At 41.4% G+C, this 26,055-nt stretch overlaps 1 long non-coding RNA gene across 1 annotated transcript; it reads left to right on the top strand.

Moving 5' to 3' along the window:
- Positions 1-11,597: 11,597 nt before the first annotated feature.
- On the top strand, positions 11,598-17,950 carry LOC125963203 (uncharacterized). The gene is made up of 4 exons (XR_007475027.1): positions 11,598-12,410; positions 13,436-13,511; positions 14,496-14,626; positions 17,616-17,950. It is a non-coding gene; the product is annotated as an uncharacterized LOC125963203 (long non-coding RNA).
- Positions 17,951-26,055: the final 8,105 nt, after the last annotated feature.

The following is a 26,055-nucleotide window of genomic DNA, read 5'->3' as shown; positions in this document are numbered from 1 at the left end:
ATGGAAACAATATATGATGATAACAATTTTGAAAAGTTCAGACATGAATTGGCTAAAGAAGATATGCAGGGATTAGAGGAGGAGGGAGGCTTTCGTGTTACACGTACAGTTTTCAACATTTTAAGTTGGAGTTACTAGTCTAGAATGAGGTTGAATTTTGGCAAGAATCATGCATAAGGAGTAGATGGGTTGTAGAAAATGCAGTGCTGTGAAGTACTTGAGAAGATGAGAGAAAATGAAATGCTATCTGTAGTGCACGTGGCCTTTGAACTTGAACTCCTGTAGTGAAAGGGAATACAAAGATCAATGCAAATGCTAATGAATTAACGGATTTGGCAGTGGGCTATTTACTGACTTCTGTGTTCCTAATGAGTTAGGAAGCGCCTCACCAGCTCAGAGTGAAGGAAGTAGAGAGGATGGAGGAAAATTTGAGGAGGGTAGGGAAAGCTTCTAAGAAAATAGTCCTTAAGGAGAATTAGAAAGAACTTACTGTAAGTCAGAGCAATATTTCCAGTCTCGAAAATCCATTTGGAGTTGGTGATTATTAATTTATTGGAATACCAATTTGCCCTGCCACATGAGTTTTCTCCAGCTACCTGGATATAAGTTACACAGAGGCAGAAAAGAATGAGAGATAACAATCGAGGGAAAATACAATTAGTATTTTTTTTTTTACCGTTTTCCACTTCCCCGCTCCAACTCTGGGGAGCCTTCATGGACATGGCTGCCCTCCCAGCCTCCAGCAGCACTCTGTTATCAAAGAATTCAAAGAAATGGAACATAGGTTTCCAACTTATTAATTTAGCAAAATCAAAAATTGTGTATAATGTTTTCTGTTGGCAAAGATTTTTGCAATATAATTTGGTTCCGTCTTTTGACAAGTAATTTGGCAATGTCTAGCAAGATAAAAATGTTAATAGCTTTTTACACATTAACTCTAATTCTGGAAGCTTATGCCGATAAATAATTTATAATCCAGAAAATTATTATATAAAGATGCTCATTGTCATGTCATTTGTAATAACAAAAAATTGGAAACGCCTTTAATCGTTAACAATAGGAAAACAGTTTAGGAAATTATATCCACTTAGTAGAAAGTGACACAGTTACTATATTATAATTACACGATGATGGAGCAAAATAAAATAATGCTTAATAAAGAAAGAATGAAGAAAGCTGACCTAAAATTGTGTCTTCCTTGTGACAGTAATTATGTAAACATATCAATATTTATTAAAACTTAAAACCAAAATAAAGTTTTAAAAGCTCTGTACCAGTAATGGGGATTTTATGTTTGTTTCAAAATATTTTTTAACATAACTCTTATAATTTTGTTTTGTCTACTCCTTTTCTTAAGAATTTCTGACTCTTACCTCATTTTTCATTTCATAGTTTCAAATAAAGTCAGCAATTTTATCATCAGAGAAGATTAGACTTATTTGACAGTTCATAATTCCAAGTTATTTGGTATAAAAAGACCATATACACTTGTAGGTGCTTTCAAAATAAAATTTCGAGAATTTTTTTTTTTTTTGCTTAGTCTTCCCTGGTATGGAGATGAAGCAAACTACCTAAAATTGCTAGCCATTCTTCTTTCATTTTTCTCATTTTATTGATTTACCTTGCCCTTCACAGAAATGATAACAAATGAGTCTGCAGTTGCATCTGCCAATTTCTTAAATCCTCTATTATCTAAATTATGAAATCATACTAGTATGAATGCTTCCAGTATTTTCAGAGCTCTTTAGTTAGTATACTTTAGCATTCTGTATGAAGTATCTTATGTAAGTGTAAAATTTAGACTCAACTTCTGGAAGCTTTTGATTTCTTAGTTCAAAAGTGAGAGATCCTTAGTTCAGCCATATGATTAACAATTACTTGTATAGGAAGAAGCTCCTAATTTATTGTTTTATGGATACCTGGCAGTTTTCTTGCCATTTCTCGGAAGTTCTCTATTAAACACATTCTCTCTCTTTCTCTCTCTGTCTCTCTCTGTCTCTCTCTCTGTCTCTCTCTGTCTCTCTCTCTGTCTCTCTCTGTCTCTCTCTGTCTCTCTCTCTCCCTCTCTCACACACACACACACACACACACACACACACACACACACACACACACACACACTTGGTGATTAAAAGCACAGATTTTGGCATTATGAAATCTAAGGTTCAATTTCCAGTTCTGTAGTTTCTGGGCCACTTCACTTTAGGCAAGTAACCTAATGTCTCTGAACCTTGTTGTTTTCATCTGTAAAATAGAAATTACAATTATATCAGACAATCCTCAAAACATCCGTAATGATTTTAGAGTTTCAGAGTCAGGTAAAAGCAGGCACTCAGTAAATGGCTAGTGCTTTTATTACTTTATTATTATTTAGGTCTTGGTTTTCCTTGAGTGTGTGAGTCCCCATGATGAAATGTGATTTCCAGTAGATTGAGTAACACCTGTTTTCACCAAAAATTTTAACTGAGTTCATCACTTTCTGTGCAACCCAGATTAGTTTTCTGCCTCTTTTTCTGTGCCGTGTGTAGGTGTTCAGTAGATTTATTTAATAAATGTATGAATGCAAGAACGCGTAGATGAATTTTTAAATGCTTCTTTTTGAGAAGGTAGAACAAATGTGACACAGTAGAACAGATAAGAAAATAATCCATGGAAAAAATGGCAAAGTCATGTATGTGCCCAGGGCCAGCCTAAGAAGAATTGCTTGTTTTTTTTTTTTTTTTTTAGGAAAAATGTGTTGAATAGCTTATTTTAATTATTTTTAGAAGTTAAGTACAGGGACTTCCCTGGCGGTCCAGTGGTTAAGACTTCGCCTTCCAATGCAGGGGGCGTGGGTTCAATCCCTAGTCGGGGAGCTATGGTCCCACATGCCTCGCAGCCAAAAAACCAGAAGATAAAACAGAAGCAGTATTGTAACAAATTCAATAAAGACTTTAAAAAGTGGTCCACATCAAAAAAAAAAGTTAAGTACAAAAATTTGCTGATGATTTATATATTTAGGACCAATAAAATAATGTGAGGTTAGCTGTACTAAAACAGAATGTTGAGCTGCATTCACATTAAGTGACATTATATAGTCTAAATTTATGGAAAACTTCTGAGATGGTGAGTGACCTTTGAGTAGAAAAAGACAGAAGGAGAAATGGCCTTTTCTACATTCTATTGTGCCTCTAAGTAAAATGCTTGGTAATCTAGCTACAAAGCTCTATGGCATTTGGCTTTAGGCACCTACTGTGATTTACCTTGTAAAGATCAGATTTTGCCATGGAGAGGATTTGTAAAAGTATCACACGTTCCAGTACCGTTGGCAACCACAGCTACCAAAAACTCCAATTTAAATTGATGAACCTAATATCAGATGATAGTATCATTTCCTTGTGGGTGTTCTGGGGAAAGGTGGGTAGGAAATGTATACAAGTGAATACTTTATTGACTGAAATAACAATTCATCATTTTGAAAACATAAAATACATTAAAGTTGTTATAGCATCATACATTAATGTTTCACTGTATTTTAGACATGGCCTACAATCAATGTTTTCTGCCCTTTGAAACAGAACCATGCTTGTGGTATGCATTAATCATATAAAAGATGAAACACTGAAAAGAAATTCAGCCTTTAAAGACAATTTGCTTTGATTTATTCAGTGGGTTCTCCTAAAAAGTTAATACCAAGAATTATTGCTTGTTAAATTGGAGTTAGAAATTCTTTCAGAGTTACTTAGTATTTTCTTTAATATCAGTATCAAGGAAGGCAAAGCAAATTTGCATATTTATTAGGAAATACAGGCACATAATCATAAAACAAGAAAACACAACGTTTTTATAGACTTTATTTTTTAGAAGTGTTTTAATTTTACAGAAAAATTGAGAAGATAGTATAAAGTGTTTCCATATACACTATACCCATTTCCCTCTCTGATGATCAACTTATATTAGTATGTTCCATTGTTACAATCAGTGAACAAATATTGATACATTATTGTTTACTATAGTCCATACATTAGTCCAGTTCCTTAGTTTTTACCTAATGTCCTTTTTCTATTCCAGGATTTCATCCAAAACATCACATTATATTTAGTTGCCATGTTTCCTTAGGCTCCTCTTGGGTTTGATAGCTTCTCAGATTTTCCTTGCATGACCTTGGCAATTTTGAGTAGTTAGGTTTGCGTAGGATGCCCACTACTAGAATTTGTTTGATGCATTTTTCATGATAATATTGGGTTTATGTGTTTTGGGGAGGAAGACCACAAGAGTAGAAGGGTTATTTTGTCAGATCACATCAAGTGTACAAAGTATCAATATGCATTATGAATGCTGAGGTCGACCTTGATCACCAGGCTGAGGTAGTGTTTTTCAGGTTTCTCCATTGTAAAATTACTGTTTTCCCTTCTCCATATTGTACTTTTTGGAAGGAAGTCAATATGCTCAGCCCACAACTAAGGAATGGAGAGTTATGCTTAAGATGGAGTACTACATAAACTATTTGGAATTCTTTTGCACTGGAGATTTATCTATTCTCCCACATTTATTTACATATCCAGTCATTTATTTATATCAGAAGAACTCATGGATTTTTATTTTATACTTTGGGTTATAATCTAATTCTACGTTAGTTACTTTGTTCCTCAAATTGCTCTAGTCCTGACCCTTGTGAACTCTTTTCAGTTCAGTGGCTCGTGTGCCACTCTGAGGTATCCCCATCCTATATATTTTTTTGGAACTTCCTTACTTTCTGACACTATAAGATGGTCTTGTAAATAAATCTTGTATATTTACTGCCCCAGTCCTAGAATCAGCTATTTCTTCAAGGATAACTAGGTCTTTTTAGTGGAGAACAGTATTAGACAGCAGGATCTGGGTGTGGGGTGTGCTGATTGCTGCCCGGATGTCATTGCTTCTAGATCTTCTCAGCTGACAGAGCAAAGAGATAACATGTGTGTACATTACCCATGTATATGCACATATCTATAAGCATCTCTCTACATAACCATGTGTATTAAGGTAATATGAAGCAATATTAAGCTAAACATGAATGTATATTGATGTTTCCAACTTTAATCTGTTACCACAGAGACCATCTTAGCCTCATCTCTTGCTTATCTTTAAATTTCAACTCCAGCAAAACACTTGACTTTTAGAAGTATGGAAATCAAATTGTAGCTACTTTGGGAAGCCACATCATCTAGCAGAATAATTCTGAAAGGGCAAGGTGTGTATCATCAAATTTTAATTTACAGTCAGCAGTACTTTGTAACATCCATAGGCCTCCAGACCTCTGCTTCCAAGAAGATGAAGTAGCCCATTTCTCCCAGGTTCTTCCACTTAAAACTAAAACCCTGAACATAACAACAGACAAACATAGGAAGACACTGAAAGGTGGAAATGAGAAGGCAGACTTAGCTAGGGACTTTGGGACTTGAGGAATAACATGGTGATGAGTCCCCTGTGTTTCCTGTTGCTTCCCATACATCCTGGAGAGGGTATTACAGGAACCCCCAATCAATAACCACCAACAGAACAACAGACGTAAAAGCTTCAAAAAAGAAAACACAAAACCCCCGTTCCCCCTAGCCAAGGTGTGAGGAAAGGGGTTGCCAAAGCAAAGACAGAAAAGCGTTTGGGCAATAATATACACGCTACTCGAGCCAAGTGCCAGTGGAATATTGCACCCGTCCCCTATGTCCTGTGGTTTCAGTTGGGCCAAGCTAGGATTTGATCTTCCACACCACCCCACTCCTGCCCTCCAGAAGAGGCAGCGCTCTGATTCGCCACCAGGGCTGTTTCAGTGTGGTGCAGTGGTGTGCTGAGCCTCCACCCCTTTGCACTAGCAAAGAGGCTTTCAAAGGTGGTGCCTGACAGGCTAGTTAACACTGGACTGCCCCCACACAGTCGTGGGGTCCAATGGTGGGACCTAGCCTCCGTCTCTCCCTGACATCGATAAGAATAGGATGTTACAGGTTGGAGGGAGTAGGCACCCCACTAACCCCCAACACATGGTGCCAGTGAGACCCAATGGGGTGCTGAATCCCCATAACCGTCCTGAGGCAGTAAGACAGAATGAGATGGCACAAGCAGGGCTAGTTGGCAGTTCTCTTCCTCTTCCCCTGGTGTCAGTGGGGCCAGCAGGTAGCTGACCCTCTACCCACACCCGGCATCAACAAGAAGGAATGAAGTGGGAGGAAGGACAGCAAACACTTCACTTCTCCCCTCCCCTGGTGTCAAGAAATCTACTGGGGAGATGAACTTCCACTCGTACTAAAAGGCAACACAATGATATTAATGTTCCCACTTTTGGGGGGAAGGTGTCAGGAGGGCCAATAGGATAGCTGAACTTCTACTTGATCTGTCTGCAGTGAGAGAATGTAAGTGCCCACTTTTGCTGGGGTATTGACAGTAGGGCCCAATGGAAATCTGTACGTAACCCCCCAGTCCTCATACTACACCTCCAATAGGATGACTTCCTTCTAAAAAGTAATAATAAAATTAAATGGGATACAGAGTCATGTAATAACTCACAATGTTTAGAATCCAATTGAAAAATACTCATGGCACCAAGAGCCAGGAAATCACAGAATAAATGAGAAAAGACAATAAACCTACACCAGCACTGAGATAAAACATCTATTGAAATTATCAGACAGGGATTTTAAATAAGCTGTCACATAAATGCTTCAGTTAGCAATTATGTGTTCCTTGACGGAAATGGGAAAAATAGAAAATGTAAACAAAGAACTAGAAGTTATAAGAATAAAAACAAATGAGAACAGTAGAACTGAAAAATACAACAATCAAAAAACTGTGCTCAAGAGTAGACTGGAGATTACGAAGCATAGAATCATGAACTTCGAAGAGATCAATACAGTGTACCAAATGTACAGAGAAAAATAGGCTGAGGGGTAGAGATGGGAGAAAGAACAGGATCTCAAGAACTTGTAAACAGTTGACAAGAGCACTAACATTCATATCATCAAAGTTCCAGAATGAAAAAAGAGAGCACGTAGGACTGACAAAGTATTCAAAGAAATAATGACTAAAAAGTTCCCAATTTTTTAGAAGACATAAGCACACATTCAAGAATCTGAGCAAATCCAAAGAGGAAAAACACAAAGGTATCCTTGTCAAGACGCGTCATAATTAAACTTCTGAAAAGTAGAGACAAAAAAAATCTCGAAAGTGGACAGGCAGAAACGATGCATCACTTACTGAGAAACCAGTTCCAATGACAGCATATTTCTTGTCTAAAATTATGGAGTCAGAAGCATTGACATAACATTTTTCAAGTAGTAAAAGAACTCTCAGCCACAAATTCACACTTTTTATATCCACTTTCTTGTTTGACTTATATTAATGGACTACTAACTCATCTTTCTATATCTGGGTCTGCCATCACACTTCTCCAAAAATCTAGTCACAGTATTTCCAGAGTGATCTTTCTGAAAAAGAAACAAATTTTTCTTATAAAAATACCTGACTGTGTTATGAAACTTTTCTCTCTTCTAAGTTACCAGGTAAAACCCTTCAACGGATTCCCATCTTTCTTGGAGTAAAAGCTCCCATCCAAACTCTCTTTGTCCTTTTGGGCTGCTGTAAGATTATCCTGCAGGTTGGGTGGCTCCTAAACAACAGGAATTTTTTTTCTCACGGTTCCGGAGGCTGCAAGTTCAAGAATAGGGTGCCAGTATGGTCAGATGAGGGCCCTCTTCTGAATCACAGACTTCTCATTGTATCCTCACATGGCAGAAGAGCTTAGGGAGCTCTGTGGGGTCTCTTTTATAAGAGCACTAATACCATAATCATTTCCCAAAGGCCCCACCTACTAATACTATCAGCTACGGAAATGAAGATTTCAACGTATGAATTTGGAGGGGAACAGAAAGACTAGACCATAGCACTTACTATCCATACATGGACCATGCATGATCTGGCTTCTACCACCCTCTCCATTGTCTTCTTTTCCTACACTCCAGTGAGCATTTCTCTTTTTTTTTTTTTTTTTTTGCGGTACGCGGGCCTCTCACTGTTGTGGCCTCTCCCGTTGCGGAGCACAGGCTCCGGACGCGCAGGCTCAGTGTCCATGGGTCACGGGGCCTAGCCGCTGCGCAGCATGTGGGATCTTCCTGAACCGGGACACGAACCCGTGTCCCCTGCATCGGCAGGCGGACTCTCAACCACTGCGCCACCAGGGAAGCCCCAGTGAGCATTTCTTATACTGATTATGAATGGAACTCCTTTCTGGACTGATCCTTAACCATTCATTTCCTGGCAGCCATGAATTTATCTTCTCTTTTCCTCAAAACTTCACCCTTCCTTCATGTTACATATCCATTTCAATTGCCTTCTACAGGAAGCCCTACTGATATTGCCCATATACTACTGTCCACAGCATGAATTAAGGTCTTACCGTGTCTTCCTATAGCACTCTGTAATATCTTTTACGGTAACTGTGGATTTTCTTATTTGAGTGTCACAGTACATTGAATTCTAGGTGGCACTCTAATGATTTTAGTAGCAGTAACACTGGTGCCTAGTTTAACCCGTGACATACTTTAGGTGTTCAATAAATGTTTGTTGAATGAGTGAATGAATGAATGGTCAATTTGAAATCTTAATCATGTTACTTTTCCAAAATCTGTTAAAAGATACCACCGTTTTCCAGAAGATTAGGGATTGAGGACCTTAAACTTGATTTAACAGAGGAAATTTTTACTCATACATCATGCTTAAATACCTCAAAGTAAAACCATAAACCCAGGAATTTAAGGTTATCCATTTGGACTTTCAAGCCAATAATTGCTATCTCCGGCCCCGACTGTATTAGATGGTTTCGATCCTCCACTCATATCTCCCCAGCACTCATCCTTCCAGTATATGCTGATAGAATCATGCTGCCACCTGCAATTATCCACCTTTGGGCAGGCCAGAAGTGTACAGGAGTTAATGTATCTGGGTGTAGCTTTCAACCAAGGACAGAGGGGACTGGAAGGTAAGTACTTCAAGTTTCTCACCGATTCTTGGGATAACTCTGAGACATGTTCCGTAGAGTTTCACAGAACTCCCCTGAAGTACTGGCAGCAGTTCCCTGCAGGAGTAATTTTTATTCGGTAATGCACCTCTGTTGACTGCCTTCCATGCCTCCATTCTCAATTCCCACTCCACTTCTGAGTTTTCTGGAAGCACCTCCCAGATGAGCAGTTTGCACTCAAATTATTGCCTCAAGTTCTGCTTCTAGGGGAATTCAATTGATAGACTCCTAACAACCCAGTGCTCCTTACAGAGCCGTCACTGGTACAAGTACCAAGGCACGGCACATTCCGTATCACTCCTCCTAAATCCTAATATTTTTAAACAGATAGGAAAGAGCATGACCTTGAAGAGAAAAGGAGTTTATATGAGGATGGCCAATGGATAAAGGGAAGGAGAGACAGTGCCATTTGTTTTCCATTAATGATAGTGTGAAATGTATGGGCAGATGGTCTAACAGGTGTGACTATAATTTGAGGAGCCTGCTCCCTTGGTTACAGACGACTGCTGTTGTTATTATTATGGAACCACAACCTCCTGACTTTATTGTTTCACTTGATGTAACCTTCTCCTTTACCCTTAAATCTTTCTGCATCACTGAATTGCAGCCAATAGATTTATTTTCTCCCTATGGCTCCATCACAAAAAAAGACACACACGTGCGCGCGCGCACACACACACACGCGCGCGCACACACACACACACAGAGTTTTGTGTATGCTAGTGCTAGAAAAGACAAGCTCATGGTGCATGTATGCAATGGATATTGTACATTACAGGTCTCTGTGAAATAGTCTTCTGCAGGTTCCTATCTTTATTTTATGAGTAATTAACTTTAGAAAAGTTAATTTCCTGAAGATCTTGTTGAAGACTGAAGAAAGGAAGTAAATTGTAAAGAAAAAGATTTTGAAACTTGCCCTTTTTGCCCTCTCTTTGTGTCTTAATGAACAAAGGATAACTGGGCCTTTTTTGAAGCCTTTGCTTGAGTTGAAGACACAAAATGCAACCTGTAGTCTTATCATAATATGTTCAGTTCATGAGTACACAAACTTATAAACCATGAATTTCCCTAAAGTTATTATACCATTTAGAAGATGTTTGCTTGGACGTTTACTTAAAACCAAACCATTGAGGTTTATATGTCCAAATAATTTCCTTCTCTCTTGCTGTCTCCATTTCAGTTTCGTGAGTTTCTGGGAAGGCCTGGTTTCCCCAAAGGAACGATTTCTGGTAGAAGTCTGAAGGTCTGACCCAAGAAAAACAAATCCAGTACAGCCAATGAATTGAGGACAAGAAGGTTTCCAATCAGGTAGGAACATTTAATCTCATACATTACGATCACCTTAAGTAAGGTGTGCTGATAGCTGGATATGATTTAACTGCTTGGAAAAAGATGCATATATATTATATAACCTACCCCACAAGGAAGGTGTTCTCAATTCCCTTAGAGGTTGTGGTGTTTATCAGAGAGTGCCTTGGGGGAAAATGAATACAATAACAGTATGATGCTTTTTTTTTTTAATTTTTAGCTCATTGTTGCCAAGTACACTTGGTGATCTTGGTGCCTGTGGTTGAATCCCAGGAGGTTAGACATGTGGAACAGCACATTAACCCTCTTTAGTATTTTCTCCCAAGACAAATCATTTTTATAGGTTGTCTCCATGGTCTTCTAGTTGCTTATCAAAATTAAGCATCAAGTCTTCTAAGTGAGCAATAGCCCCAGTCAGTGTGAGGAAATCAGCTTGGTTCTTATTGGGGCACAGCTTCTTGGTCTTGGCACAAAGTGAGTTCACATAGGGAGTTAGAAGGAGGAGAATGGGGCATGTGAAAGGGGAGTTCTGTGTTCTCATTTACCTATGCATGTTGAAACTCCACTAACAGCTTTATTTTCATTAGCAATTTGTGACAAAAACTTAGGGTAAAGGGAATAATGAAGCTGTCCCATTATATGGCAGGACAAAAGATAGTAGTGACATCAAAATCAGGGCCTATCCATCTCGTTTGCAGTTATATACTGAGTGTTTAGCATAGCATTTGACCCCTCATCAGTATTCAATAAGAGGATGCGTGTTGAATGACTTAGGGATGAATTCATGAACGAAAAAATTTAATATGGTAGAAAATGTGTTTTATCCTTGTATTTTCGTGTGTTGACTTTTGTATTTCAAGACCCAGCACTGTAACTGACCCACGGAATATAAGCAATAAAATTGGTTGAAAGAATGAATGAGTCCCCACTATTCTAAGAATAATTTTAAGACCAACACAGACCCCACATCTGCCAGAGGTATCCAGAGGTGAAAGCCTGGATCTCAGCTAGTGGTAGAGCTGACAGAATTTATCTAGTTTTCATAATTTACAGCCCATCCCATTACATTTAGGCATAGTACCTACATGAGCCATACAATTAAATGTTGACTGAAAAACAATGCATAACCTAGAAATTGAGAATTATGTTTTATGTGGAGGACATAGTGAGGACTGAAGTCAGGAGACAGCCTCTCAGATAGCTCTGAGGGACTGTTCTGAAGAGGTAAGGGAGGGCACAGGGTATTTAGAGGTTCTTGCAAAAAAAAAAAAAAACCAGGTAGTTGGAACATCAAAAGATTACTGTTAATTAAAGAAACTAGACATCTTAAGTTAATAAATGTAGCACTTTTCTATATATGGTGAGATGCAAGAATCTGGTCTCCTGGAAATCAGTCCCTTGATGTTCACTTTAATTATCTAGGGCCAGTATCCTGTTTTCTCCATCCTGAATCCCCTCAGGGTGCGGCTTTGGGTGTGGCTTCAGTGGCTGATGGCTTGATGGCTATAACATCCTGTGTTACTGATAAGGCTGGCTACCTTCTTTCTCCACATAAATGACTTGAATATGGATAGTAAATCTGTGGATTTGCAAAACGTAATTCTTGGAGCATTTTTATAAGGACAAAGTTAAGGCAATTTCAGAATCACTAGCGGCTAAAATTGCTATTTACACTTTTCCACTGGTAGGTAGTCATCTGCTGTTGCTGTCTTCAGTAATCTGCTGTTGCTGTATTCCCAAGGGATAACAAAAACCATTGAATTCAAGAAAGAAATGTAAAATCTAGCACAATGCAGCTTCCACAAAACCAAACACACAAACACACACCCAACTCTCGCAGATATGAAGTAGTAATCTAAAATAGAATCCTGGAACTAATTGCAAAACAAGAGCAAATGTACTCCTATTGGATCATTTTATTCTTTTATTAATGTTTGATACATATATGTATTTATTATTAAAATTCAAAGTTGCTATATGGGCCGCGCGCGAAGACATGGGGGAGAAGCTGGAGCTGAGGCTGGAGTCGCTCTTGGGGACCGAGCCCGCCGTCTGCCCGTGGCCGCTGCCGGTCTACGTAAGTGCCGCCCGTCCCCTCCTCCCGGAACCCCGCTCCTCTTCCCCAACGGCGCGCGCTGAGCCCACTGAGAAACGGAGCGACTCGAGTCGCCAGACCCTCTTTGGAGCCCCCCTTCCCGCCCCGCCGTGGTTCTGCGCGGCAGTTTCCAGCCCCCGCGCGCGGGGTGGGCAGAGGGGAGCCGGCGCCGGCCGGGGGGCACAGACTCGGCCGCGGGGACCCCGCGCTTCTGCGGGGCGCCCGAGCCGGTCTGCGGTTGGCTCTGCAGGGCTGGGGACCCCGGTCCCCCCGGGCCTGGAATGTCGGCGGGCTTGCCCTTCTGTACTTTAGGATCTGACATGTAGGTTTCTTTTTCCTGGTAGTTTATTCTTAGCGCTGTCAACGTGCTTAGTTTTGTTTGTTTGTTTGTTTTTTTCAGGTCACCCTTTCCTCCCTCTCTCCAGTTTTTTTGTGTTTCTGTTTTGTTTTGTTTTAGTTAGGCATTTTGTCCCTCTGATCTTGAGTGGGTGGGCTGGCAGGACACTTGGAGAGGAGGCGTTCTGTCCCCTGATCTTGAGTGGCCTTTGGAAAATGACAGGCCAGACGGAAATGTACACAGGCGTCGGGTGATTCCAGAAATGCAGGGTGTCGGGCTAGGTGGGCGCCCGGCCTCTCGTCCCCCGTGGCGGCGTGGTGCGCGTGTTCCTTGTGTCAGGGTTTACGCTTGGGCCCCGCAGCCCACCTTCCGAAGGGAAAGCGCAGCGGGCGCCTTGGGCCGGCGCCTTTGGGGCGCCCTTTCGTGCGCTCGGCTTGCGGGGGACCGGCCTCCAGGCGACCCGGCGGGGAGGCCCGCGCGACCCGGCCCTCGCGCGGGCTCCGTGTGTGTCAGTTTGTGGAAAGTGTGTCGCGGCCGGGGTCGGGGTCGGGACTCTGGGACCACCTGGGAGCCGATGTAGAGGGATGTGATTTCCATTTTCAAGGCGCATTCATCCTATGCAGGGAGACAGCCTAACATAAAATTTGCCTAACAAAAAATATATTAACAGGTGGAAAGACTATCTCCCAGTTGAACAGCGGATGCCTGGGACTCATTTCATTGCTTTCAAAGTTCCTTTAAAAAAGGTGAGCAAAAGTTAATACCGTATTCTTCCAGAAATCTGAATTCACCATATAGAGCCGTGGCTCTCAAGCCCGTCCTACTCCATTTTCCCTTTTTATAGCAAATACTTTTTAATACCTCTTTTACTACCCAGAAATGGGATTCATAGACAAATACAACCAACTTTTGTACTTAATTAAAAAACAAAAAAACAATGCAATGCCCTAACTATAAATAAAGAATAAAGTAATTTATAAGAAAGTAATATGTATCTCAGTATGTAAATGTTTGGGGATGACTATACTAGAAATAAAGAAATAGTCAGTTACTTGTACCATGAATGCAATAAACTATGGACTTTGATTGGTAATGATGTGTCAGTGTTGGTTCATGAATTCTAACAAATGAAGCACACTGGTATGGCATGTTGATAATGGGGAAGGCTGTGTGGGATGAAGGAGAGAGGGTATAAGTGGGAACTGTGTACATTTTGCTCAGTTTTGCTGTGAATCTCAAAACTGCTCTAAAACGAGTCTACTAATTTAAAAAAAAGTATGTGTTGCTGACACTTGAATAACCAAAGAGATCAATGGAACAGGGTACATGTATAAGCCAAATACATGAAAGAATATTTAGCAGTGAAAGCCATCCTTCCTATATGTAGATATTCAAGAAGTATTTATTTCTGTGTCTATTTTCAGGCACTCTGCTTGGAGCTGGCAATACAGTGGTAGGCAAAATGGATGTGGTCCCTGCCTTCTGGGAGTTCAGAGTCAGGTTAGGAGACCAACATGAAATAAACAAACACAGAAATAACTATATAGAAGTGAGCTTATTTTCTTCCGTCTAATCTCTCTGGAAGAAAGGATTGTAATATCGCTTGTAAACTCCAGAGGAGGAAACTTTACTTTGAATCTCATATGTTAGCATCACAGGGTTTGAATAAATGGATAATGTAGTACAGGATTTTAAACATATGTTCTTCCTTATTTTATTCTTTCTGACAGAGTTTTGAAAAGAATCTTGCTCCAGAAGAACGTTTCTCCCCCTTGGATCTCTTAACAAAATCCAAGGACAGAATGAAGAACTTGGGCTGATTATTGACTTAACAAATACTCGCCGCTATTACAAGCCAGAGGTAAATGGAAGCCGTAATTGAAAATGACCTTCTTTCTGATACTGTAATAATTCATAGTAGTTCAGTAGTTATCATCTTATGCTAAGGTGAATCCTTCTCTCGTGGGTTCAAAAAGGGAAGCTAGTGGTTTCCTTAAATACACGTTTGTAATTGCTGTTTCAAAATGAGATTAAAGATATGAATTGAACTATAGTATTTGGCAGTAGGCTCTAGATATGCTTAAGAAATTCTATAAGCTTCCATGTTCTATATTTTGAAAATGAAGTAAACTTTTAGTAGTTACAGTAGTATCCTAAAAAGAAAGAAAGGTATGTCCATTATGTCTTTAGCACTTATTTTAAGCAGTTGCCTGAGCGTGTTTAAGCATCACTGTAAAAGACAATTGTTCTCTAAGTTTTATGCTTCCTTTTCCACATGCCTTCTGATATAGTACAGAAACCCATAGATTCTCTTGGCCCACGTAGGACATTCCAGTGCAAAAGAATTATCCTTCTTCTGACCTGTTCCATGGCCTTGGGAGACAGTAACACCTAATGTCTTTTAGTATTTATAGAGCAGTTTGCCATTTAGAAAGTTCTTTCATATCCATTGACTTAGTTAATCTTCACAGCAATCCTTTGCTCTTGAAGTGGAAGTAGTACTGCTATCTCCTACTGAGTGCTTACCCTGCACTAAGCTCAGAGGATAGACAACTACAATTACTAATTTTACAGACGATGAAACTGACTCTCGGAAAAGGAAGAATTGAAATTTCAGCTCTGTTATTCCTTTCTTTTATTGTGGTAAAATATAGAGAAATCATATTTATTTTAACCATTTATAAATATGCAGTTCAGTGGCATTAAGTACAGTTACAGTGTTGTGTAACCATCACCGCTGTCTATAACCAAAACTTTGTCATCATCCTCGACAAAAACTCTGTAACCATCAAACAGTAACAACCCCATTTTCCCTCCCACCAACCCTTGGTAACCTCTATTCTACTTTCTGTCTCTGTGAATTGGCCTATTCTAGGTACCTCGTGTAAGTGGAATCTGCAGTATTTGTCCTTCTGTGTCTGGCTTATTGCACTAGACATCATGTTTTCAAGGTTTATCCATGTGATAGCACGTAACGAAATGCCGTTTCTTTTTTGGCTTAGAAAATCGCATTGTGTGTATATAGACCATAGTTTGTTATTCAACGGTTGATTGACACTTGGTTGTTTTCCGCCTTGTAGGTATTGTGAATCATGCTGCTATGATCATTGGTGTACAGATATTTGTGCAAATCCCTGCTTTCAGTTCTGTTAGATGTGCAGCGTAGGTAGTAGCAGAGTTGTTGGATCATACGGTAGCTCTACACTTAACCTTTGAGAAAGTGCCAAACTGTTTTCTACAGTGTCGTCTTGTTTTTAAACAATTATCACAAATTTTAAGCATATACAAAAGTATAAAAATACTGTGAGTGTTCCCTGTATACCCATGAACTCATCCAGCTTTCTTATTTACCAACTGATGGCTGTCATGTTTTATCTGTACCCCTACCTGTTTCACCCCATTCCATATTATCTTGAAGCAGCTCCGAGACAGCATGTAATTACACCTGTACGTTTTTGGTACGTGCATTTACAATATAGGACTTTTATTCCTTAATATCATTTTTTAATATTAAATACCCAGGGAGTGCTCAAATTTGCAGTTGTCTCCTAAACGTCATAAAAAATTGTTTATAAGAATTTTGAATTAGATCCCAATAAGGTCCACACTTTGCCGTGGATTGTTAGGTCTCTGAAGTCTTGTTTAATCTATAGGTTCTCCCTCCATGTCTCTCTCACTTTTTTTTTCCTCCTTGAATTTTGTTTTTAAAGAAACCAGGTAATTTGTCCCATCTAGATGTCGATGATTACATTCCATGTGTTGGTAACATAGTCTTCAGTCCTTTTATTTCCTGTAAATTGGTAGTTGATCCGAATGAAGCTTGCATGTTTTGTTTTGGCGAGACAGTTTCATAGGTGATGATGTGTTCTTCCATGGAGACATATATAATTGTGTCTTTCTGTGGTATTAGCAGTCACTGATGATTCATAGCTACATCCATTAATTCAGTTGAGGCTTCAAAGAATGGTGAATTCTGTTGTTCTTTTTTTCACTTATTAGCTGGGTATATTTGTACGAGGAGAAGATTCCCCTCATCAACTGTTTGGTTGCCCAGTTGTAGAGGCATGATTCTCTTCTTTTATTTAACAGTTTTCAGAATAATGAGTTGATTCACAAATATCCTCCAGTGGTGAGCAGTTTTGTAAAATTTTATTTATTCCTATCACCGTGGACTCCGTTACAGTTATTATTCTAACTGAGGCCCTGTCTTTGGCCAGTTGGAGCTTCTCGGTGACTCCTGAGTCCTTTTGACATGACATCAGTTGTTTCTAGACTTTTTCAGTGGTCAGAGCTAGGAAATATGTATGTTTGTTTTTAATATTTTTAAAATATGTCATAGGTTCCTGCTGCTGCTTTCCATTTAAATTCAGAACTAGAGAATTTTCACTTATCCTTTTCTGTCTTCTATTGATAGTCTACTTTCTCCCACCTCAAGAATACCAGTTCTCAACAATGCCTGAAATTGCCTCTATTTCCTAATTCGAATCCAAGTTCTTCTGACTCTGTTCTACTACTCTCCTGAAATCACAGCCGCTTTATGGCCCTTGAAATGTAAGATAGAACATAAGTGTAGGTAGAACTGTTTATATCATTTTGAGTTACATGTGCATTCATTCACATAGATTTGCTTTTCCTGTTGCATGCCTGGTGACTGTCCGTTCTGCAGTTTTAATGAAAAATCAAGTGATAATTACTGGTTAAAGCAGCTTTGGAAAAAATGGCTCTCATCAGAATGACTGACATACAAAGTTTAATGTACTCTCCTGGTTTATAGTCTGCCTTCTCTAATTAATTTTTTATTCTTTCCCTACAAAGGAAATAATACATATTTTCATGGTTTTGCCTTATAGGACTTACCAGAAACTATTCCTTATTTAAAAAGTTGTACAATTGGGCATCAGGGGTCAGATGACGACGCTAGTTTTAAATTCCAGTGTGCTGTTAATGGGTTTCTGAAAGAACATAAAGATAACGGTGAGTTGCTTTTGTTTTTGTTTTTGTTTTTCCTTTACCTGAACTTTGGTATGCATTTTGAGTGGGCTTGGGGGTTTTTAACATTTTTAATAGTTCTGACATTAGTGTCAAGTTGTGTTTGGTAACATTAAGGTGGAAATGTCAGATGGTGCTAATAGAGTACGGTGTTTTTCCTGTTTATGGTCACAAACAATTTAGTTTAGTTTGGAAAGTGATATTTGTGAGAAATATGAACTGAGCTAGCTTACTTATCTCTTTTTTAAAAAGTTGAATGGAAAATACATAAAAACATAAAAATGTTCTTTTGTCCTATTTATTGGTTGAGAGGTGGAAGAAAAGGTTAAGACTCTCGGGTTCTTAGCGTACATAAAAGAGAAAACAAAAAGCAAAGGTTCCGAGTGAGACAGATCCCTAGAAGCAAAACAAAACAGAGTGGACCAGAAGAGCGGCTTCCTCATCATATATGTGTTGAAGATATTTTTGCCGCTTTTACACTTCGGTGCAAGTGAGGAAGAACACTACCACCTCTTATTCTTATCTTCAGACAGGAAGAACTTAAAAGGCTGGTGTTTTCTTGTTTCCGCTTTAAGATCTACTCTGTTGATAGTAGGTCTTAATAGCGTGTGAATTTTAAGGATCCACTTGCCTATTTCTAGCATCTAACTATCAGAAGGAACGTGGTGTTTGCCATGTTTCAAGACTGAGGAATCTTTTGTCTTTGGAACACCACTGACGCCCATGTGAAAGTGTTCATTTTGTCCTCTTTCTAAATTTAGCCTGAGGAGTGTGCACTTTATTAAATAAACGTAACAGACAGTAAATATTCCGTGCATATATAAAATGATGCACGTATATACATAAAACAGGGAGTAGGGGAGAAGGAATAGAGATGGAGGTGGGAAGATAGGGGATAGGAGGCGAGAGAGAGAGGGAGAGACGGGCATTTCAAGATAAATTTTCATTCTATAACCGGGTTGCTTAATGCAGGTACTAGCTCTTAAATATCTTAAGCCCTCTTCACAGATCTTCCGTGTACTTTAGCTTTAAAACTTGAGAGGCTTGGCCTGTCCCGTGATAACCAGGGTGTCTAGAAAGGAGGCAAATTATCTGATTTGTTTAAACTGTAGTCACAGAAATGTTCCCTCTTAAGATGTTAGGGCGCAGCTGCCGGCCTACTCACTTCCTCCAGGCTCCTTTGTGTGTGTTCTGTCTGTTCCGCGTGGGCTAGAAGATCCTTACAAGTGCATGAGAACACGTTTGTAAACCTTGATTGTTCACATGTTATACCAAGTGTAGTCCATTGCATATGCTGACTCCTCTGTGGGTCTTCTGCATGCAGTGGGCTAACTTCACCATGCTGTCTGCCATTGCAGTCTCAGGACCTTAGTTATGATCCATTGGTGACTCTCCTCTGCTGTAAGGCCCTCGCACAGGTACCAGGCTCACTGATAATGAGGAGGAGACTATACTATGCACTCCCTAGAATTGGTAGAGACTCAGAAAATAAATTGTTTCAGTAAACACTGAGAGCCTTATAGGTTTGTTGTTAGGGCACGGGGATACAGAGGTGAGTAGAAGTCTTTGTTCAGTAGCAACTTACAGTTATCTAGGAAGAGAAACATGTAGTGAGTATAAGTGGGTTAATTATGATAAAAGAATCAAGTGCAGCAGGAGCATAGAGGAGAAATTGAGGAAGGCCTGACTGAGGAGACAGCGTTTGAGCTGGGCTTGGGGGAAGAGGATTTTGCCGGAATGAGGAAAGGACAGCCCAGGTATTGGGGACAGGTACAGAAGGCACAGGGCTTGAACTTGTGCTCTGGAGGGGCAGCCTCTGGTGTGACTAGAGGGTAGTGTGAAAGGGCAAAGAAGTCATAAATTGATTTTCAGCAAATATTTGTATAACACCTTCTAAATTGAAGGCACTGTTCTAGGAAGTAGGAAGAGAACAAAGTTCTTGCCCTTACGTACTTTCCATTGTAGTGGGGGAGAGAGATGAATAAATAAGTCAATATATGGAGTGTCAAGCGGTGGTAAATGCTTTGGAGAATAACAAAAGAAGATGAAGAGGTGAGGGAATGTGGTAGGTGATCAGGGAAGTCCCCTCTATTAAGATGTCGATTGAGCAGAGCCTTGAAGTGAGAAACAAGCCATTGGCTATCTGGGAGAGTGGAGATGGGGTGGGAGGGTGTGTTCTGGGAGAGCGGAGATGGGATGGGAGGGTGTGTTCTGAAGCAGAAGGAATAGTAGGTGCAAAGTCCCTGAGGCACGAGTGTGCTTGGCATGTTTGAGGAATAGTAAGGAAGGCAGTGTGGCTGGACAGGGGAAAGTGAGTGAGGGCAGGGCAGTAGAGAATGAGATCAGGGGAGGCTGGCAGGGCAAAGGAGGGAGGTGGATGATGTAGGTCCTTGGAAGTCATAGTTTGAACTTCTAATTCAGTTGGAGAGACAGACTGATACTTGTTTATAAAGAGTTCTCAATGCTATGCTAACAACCTGGGCTGTATTCTGTGCTAAGTGAAGATGTTCAAGCAACAGAGCAATCCAGCCAAGTTTATATTTTAGAAAGATAACAGCGTCACTATCCAAGACACGTTGTAGACTATGTATATAGTATGTGTATAGTGTGCTGCTCTTCTATAAACTACAGGATACCTGTTACGTACAAATACTTACATACAAGATACAAGTGTGAATGTAAGCACTTGGGAAATATCTGGAAGAACCACACAAGGAACTGGGAGAGTCGGACAACTTTCCATGTCCCGTATGATTGGAATTCTGAAGGGTACACACACGAACTAATGGACGTGTGCTCCCAGCCTCCGGCTAAGGAGGGAAATTGCAGGCATCAGAATGCTCTTTACCAATCAAGCGCGTTAATGCGCCTGCGTGCTGAGAGTCATGTCGAGACGCCCCGCGGTGGCGCATGCGCGGTAGAAGGAGGTCCGCGAGCTGCGTGGGCTTGTGCCTAGGCGCCTGTGGTTCGTGGCCTTGTGCTGGCACCGGGGACGCCGGGTTGGCGACTTTGGCAGTCCTGGCGTTGGGTGGGCGGTATCTTGGGGGTGACATGAGCCAGTTCGTCGGCCTCCCGGAAAGGTAATACGCCTTGGCCCCTGGGCGTTGCCGGTGGAGCTCAGAGCCCCTGGGCCTGGGCTTCGTCTCTTGTGCTGTCGCCTGTCACAGTGGCCCCCGCGCGCTGGCCCGTCCGCGCTGTGCTAGGGGGTACTGGTCGTCTCGCGGCTCAGTTCACAGTAGCTGAAAGGGACAGTGTGTGATGCTCTGGTTTCTCCCCATCGTTTTAAAAGGGAGGCTCTGGCCATTGTTCCTCGGGTAAAATGCAGGGGGACTGCTTTTTAAGATGGGACTGTCAGTGTTGGGGACCCTCCTTAATTACCAGGATGGAATCCCCTTCAGTTCCTCAAGCTGTGTTGTTTAGGCACAGAAAATGTGAGTAATAGTCACTGGAACTAAGTTTGAGTGAAAAAACGCACCGGTACCGCCGAATTTTCCATCGCAACGGTTGATCTGTGTTGTCTCTTGGAATTATAAAGGGCGTACAGTTGCTTCCTAACCGGTGTCCTTTGAGAGCTCTACCTCTGTACGTTCAAAGGATTAATTTTGAGGCTTTGCTCATACGTGTAGTAAACCCTTTAATTCCCGAAGACCTTCCTTTCCTCCATCTCATACCCCATTAAGCCCGCTTCAGTTTATCTCCTGAATTTCTTCTGAATCTGTCAACTCTTCCTCAACATCCTAATACTGAACTTGCCTGTCTGTTGCAATGAGGTCCTAACCAGTGTCCATATATCTTGTTTCCTTCCAATCCATTCTTCACACAAGAAACCTTAAAAGCAAGTTGGGACATTGCTCATAAACATGGCTCAGAAACATTGTTTTGAGAATAGAAAACAAACTGTTGGCCTTTAACACTCTGCGTGGTCTAGAATCCTGTCTGCTTCTCTGCTACGTGGACTCCAGCTTGGTGCCTCTCCAACTTTACTATGGGTATGCCTCTCTTGTGGATCTTGTTAAATGCAGGCTGTAATTCAGTAGTTCTGGGTGGGGCCTGGATTCTGTGCTTCTAACGAGCTCCTAGGTGACGGTGACCCTGAGAGCAAGGGTCCAGCTCCTGCCTTTCTCCCTTCTTTCTGGAAGAGCAGGACGTCTGCCCCCCCACCCCGGGAGGAGAAAACATCCGCAACGTGACTACTAGTAACCAGCTTCCCTCACAGGCAAGGGACCTTTACCACAGCTCCCTACCATTTTGTCTGAGGCGCAGCAAGCCAAAACACTGACACGCTGAGGTTTGCAGCAAAGAGGAGGTTTATTCACAAGGCAGCCAAGCGAGGAAGTGACGTGACAATAGGTCTCAAATCCGCCTCCCCAAAGGCAAGGGGCTTGGGGTATCTATGGGATAAAGAATAAAGAAGCAGGGCAGTATGAGGCATAGGGAGCATGAGGAAAGGTGATTGGAAAAAGGTGTGCTCATCATTGTTCTGAGTTGGCGTAACTAGGCTACGGGGCTCAGCACATTCTCGGGCTGTAGTTTTCGGCCCTCTGATGGCAGGAGGTCAAAAGGCACTGGCCCAGGTGGAAGATCGGTGGTCCTCTCCAGTCTTAACCAGCTCAGCCTAACTAGACACAGCTGATTCCAAGTTCCTGGACAATACCCGGGGCAAACATCTTATTGCTTATGCTACATGCTATTTGGAGGACGTGCAAGTGTTCAAGCTACCTTGAGGAGTGAAGACAGGATTTGACTAATCCTTACACGTGGTTTCACCTCCAGATGAGCAGAAGAGGCCTGTAGGCTGAATCTGGCTCCTGGCACCTGGAATTGGAGGCAGATGGTTTAAAAACAGGCTCTCCCACCCTCTGTGTTATCTTAGGTAGATAGACTATTGAACCTTCCTGTGCCTGTTTCTCCACGAGCAGCATGGGGACACTCAGAGTCCCTCTCTTGGGGGCTGTTATGGGGGTTCAGTGAGATATAGATGCATGCACAGGCACACGGGAGACACCCAGTGTGTGTTAGCTTCCTGCTTACTTTTATTAGGAGACCAGTATTGTTAGAAGATTTCTGGTTTGGACAACAAATTAGATAGGTGGTCATTACTATAGTTTATGCAACAGCAATTCACATTACCATTTGCAAAAAAGCAGTTGGTTGTCCAGTGGGGATTATAAACATCCATTTACCATGAGCTACTGAACAGATACTTTACACAGTAACTACTTCAAGTACTATTTAAGATCAATTCTCTATGTTGTCTTAAGCAGTTGTTAACCCCCAATTTCGTGAATAGTACCAAGTAAGTCACTTGAACATCAGCTAGAGCAATCTATTTCACTTAGCAAGCCTAAAGCTATAGTTCAACAGTTTTATTTACTGTTCTATGACAAAAATTACTCTCAACAGCTATGCCCTGGATAAGTAATCAGCTAAAGCTAGTTTGACTGACCAAATCTGATTTACTGAGTTAATAAGCCAGTTGATTTAGAAAGGTCTAACGTATATTTCTCATCCATTCAGCATTAAACTGTTTCCCATGCCTAAAATGTCTTTTTTCCCATTCGTACCTATCCAGATTCCTACTTCTGTGCCGTAGGGCTTGGCTGAACTACAACTGCCTTTAGTGACACTTTTCTCACCTGCACAATTGGAGATAATTTTAGTCTCCTCAAGACTCCCACGGGGTTACCTCTGTTGTGACACTTGACGATTTGGTGGCATATTTTATTTTATTTTATTTTATTTTATTTTAAATAGCCTTCCATTACTCCGTGCACATCAAACAGTAAATGCTTTCTCCTAGTAAAGGTGCATAACAATTTTCTGAACTCTTCTGCTCTGGGCAAGATTCATAAATACACCAGGCAAACATAGTGAAAGAGGAGACAGTACTTGTGTTATATTCAGTTGGGTCTTGATACCTAAGTGTGACTCTTAACCAAGGATTATGCAGTAATTAAGGACACAGGTTAAAGTTGTTTAGAGTGTGTCCTAAAGTCTCACTGGCAGAATTTAAATCTCTACTCTGGAAATTGTAGACCTGAGACAGATTACTTCCCTAAACTTCATTTCCTACATCTGAGGAAGATAATAGTATCTACCTTGCAGTAGACTGAATAGTACCATTGCCCCCAAATGTCCACCTTCTAATCCCCAGAACCTGTGAATGTCACCTTAAATGGCAGAAGGGACTTTGCCAATGGGATGAAAGTAAGGGTTTTGAGATGGGGAGATTCTTCTGGCCTACCTGGATGGACCCAGATGTAACCACTGGTGTTCTCGTAAGAGAGAGGCAGAGGGAGTTTTTACTCCAAAGAGAATGTGATGATGAAGTTGGGGTTGGATTGATGTGGCCAGAAGTCAAGGAATGCTGTCAAGGAAACAGATTCTCCCTTAGAGCCTCTAGAAGGTGGATGGACGGCCTTGTCAACTCCTGGTTCCAGCCCAGGGAAACTGGTTTTGGACCTCTGTCTTCCAGAACCATAAGAGAATGAGTGTGTTTTGTTTTACGCAAGCTCATTGGTAGTAATTTGTTACAGCAGCCATAGGGAACTAATGCGTACCTCATAGGAACTATTTCTCCAATTAAAATGTGTGACTGGAAACACACTTGGTGGCATGTCTGACACCCGGTAGGTATGCTACTGTGGGTAGTTCTTGGAAACTAAAGCCTTGGTTTTTGAGGAATCATCAAAACCAGTACAATGGTTGCCATGTTCCTCCTTGTTCATCCTGGTGACAAACCTGTAGAGAGAGCTCCATCCTTTCCCACAGGACACCCACCCCTAGTACTTACAGGGAAGAGGTTATGTCTCACTTCAGGCACCTTCCTCTTTTCCTTTCTACTTTTTTTTTTTCATTAATCTTCATCCAACTGGCCTTTCTAAGTTAAAAAAAAAAAACAAGACAAAACCATTTCTCAATGGATTCAGATACTACCCCAAGTTAATAATCCAACCATGTTCTTGTTCTTCCGGGTCTCATCACCAGAAATTTCTGAGCTGAAATCCTCTCTAGTTTCTAGGATCAGTCACTTTGTAATTTCTCCCTTCTCAAGTTCAGAGTCTTGTCAGTTTAGTCCCTTCCCTAACCACAACATCTATTAAGGTGACACAGCAAAGTGATGAAAGTCTCGACGGTCTGGTTTTCATCCTGGGTTTCTGCCCGCTACTTACTATGTGGCATTAGACAAGCTATTCAACCCCTCTGGGCCTCAGTTTCCCCCAAAAAAGGTGAATATTATGAACATTACCTACCTATAGGTTTGCCATTATGAGGATTAAGTGAGTTAATATTTGCTAAGCACTTAGAAGATTACTTGTTATAGTCTAAGCACTACAGTTGTGCTTGTTAATAATAATAAATGCAATTCCAAGCGTATAACTTACTCAACTTTCTGTCATAACTTTGAAGTGTTGGTCTATCTGTTGGCCAGCGTTGCAGGTAAATGAGTCGAGGCGTGGGCTGAGGCATTGCTACCAGTGAGTGGTGTGTTCCCAGAACTAGGAACAGCCGTGTGAAATAGGTAGCGGTTCTACGTGGAGACAGGGCAGACTGGAAAATAACAGCGCTGGGAAGGAGGTGTGGTGTCCATAGGTTTGGTGTCAGAGCTGCTGCCTGCTGAAGCACCGATGCCGGCCTAAGCCGTAAATGGGGGGGGGGGCTGGGGAAAACAGGGGTAGAATAGAAAGGGAAAACAGGGGAAGAACGGAGAAAGATAGCCTAGGGAGGAGGTGTGGTGTCCATAGCTTCGGGGTCAGAGGTGCTGCCTGCTGCAGCACCGATGATACCCGAAGCCGTAAATGGGGTGCTGGGGAAAAGGGGGGCAGAATGGAAAGGGACAACAGGCGCAGAACGGAAAACGATAGCCTGGGAAGGAGGTGTGGTGTCCATAGCTTCGGGGTCAGAGGTGCTGCCTGCTGCAGCACCGATGACACCCGAAGCCGTAAATGGGGTGCTGGGGAAATGGGGGGCAGAATGGAAAGGGACAACAGGGGCAGAACGGAAAACGATAGCCTGGGAAGGAGGTGTGGTGTCCATAGCTTCGGGGTCAGAGTTGCTGCCTGCTGCAGCACCGATGACACCCGAAGCCGTAAATGGGGTGCTGGGGAAAAGGGGGGCAGAATGGAAAGGGACAACAGGGGCAGAACGGAAAACGATAGCCTGGGAAGGAGGTGTGGTGTCCATAGCTTCGGGGTCAGAGGTGCTGCCTGCTGCAGCACCGATGACACCCGAAGCCGTAAATGGGGTGCTGGGGAAAAGGGGGGCAGAATGGAAAGGGACAACAGGGGCAGAACGGAAAAC

Source organism: Orcinus orca, unplaced genomic scaffold (assembly GCF_937001465.1).
Source record: "Orcinus orca unplaced genomic scaffold, mOrcOrc1.1 scaffold_392, whole genome shotgun sequence".
Lineage (NCBI taxonomy): Eukaryota > Metazoa > Chordata > Mammalia > Artiodactyla > Delphinidae > Orcinus > Orcinus orca.
This window is presented reverse-complemented; position numbering and strand designations above follow the sequence as displayed.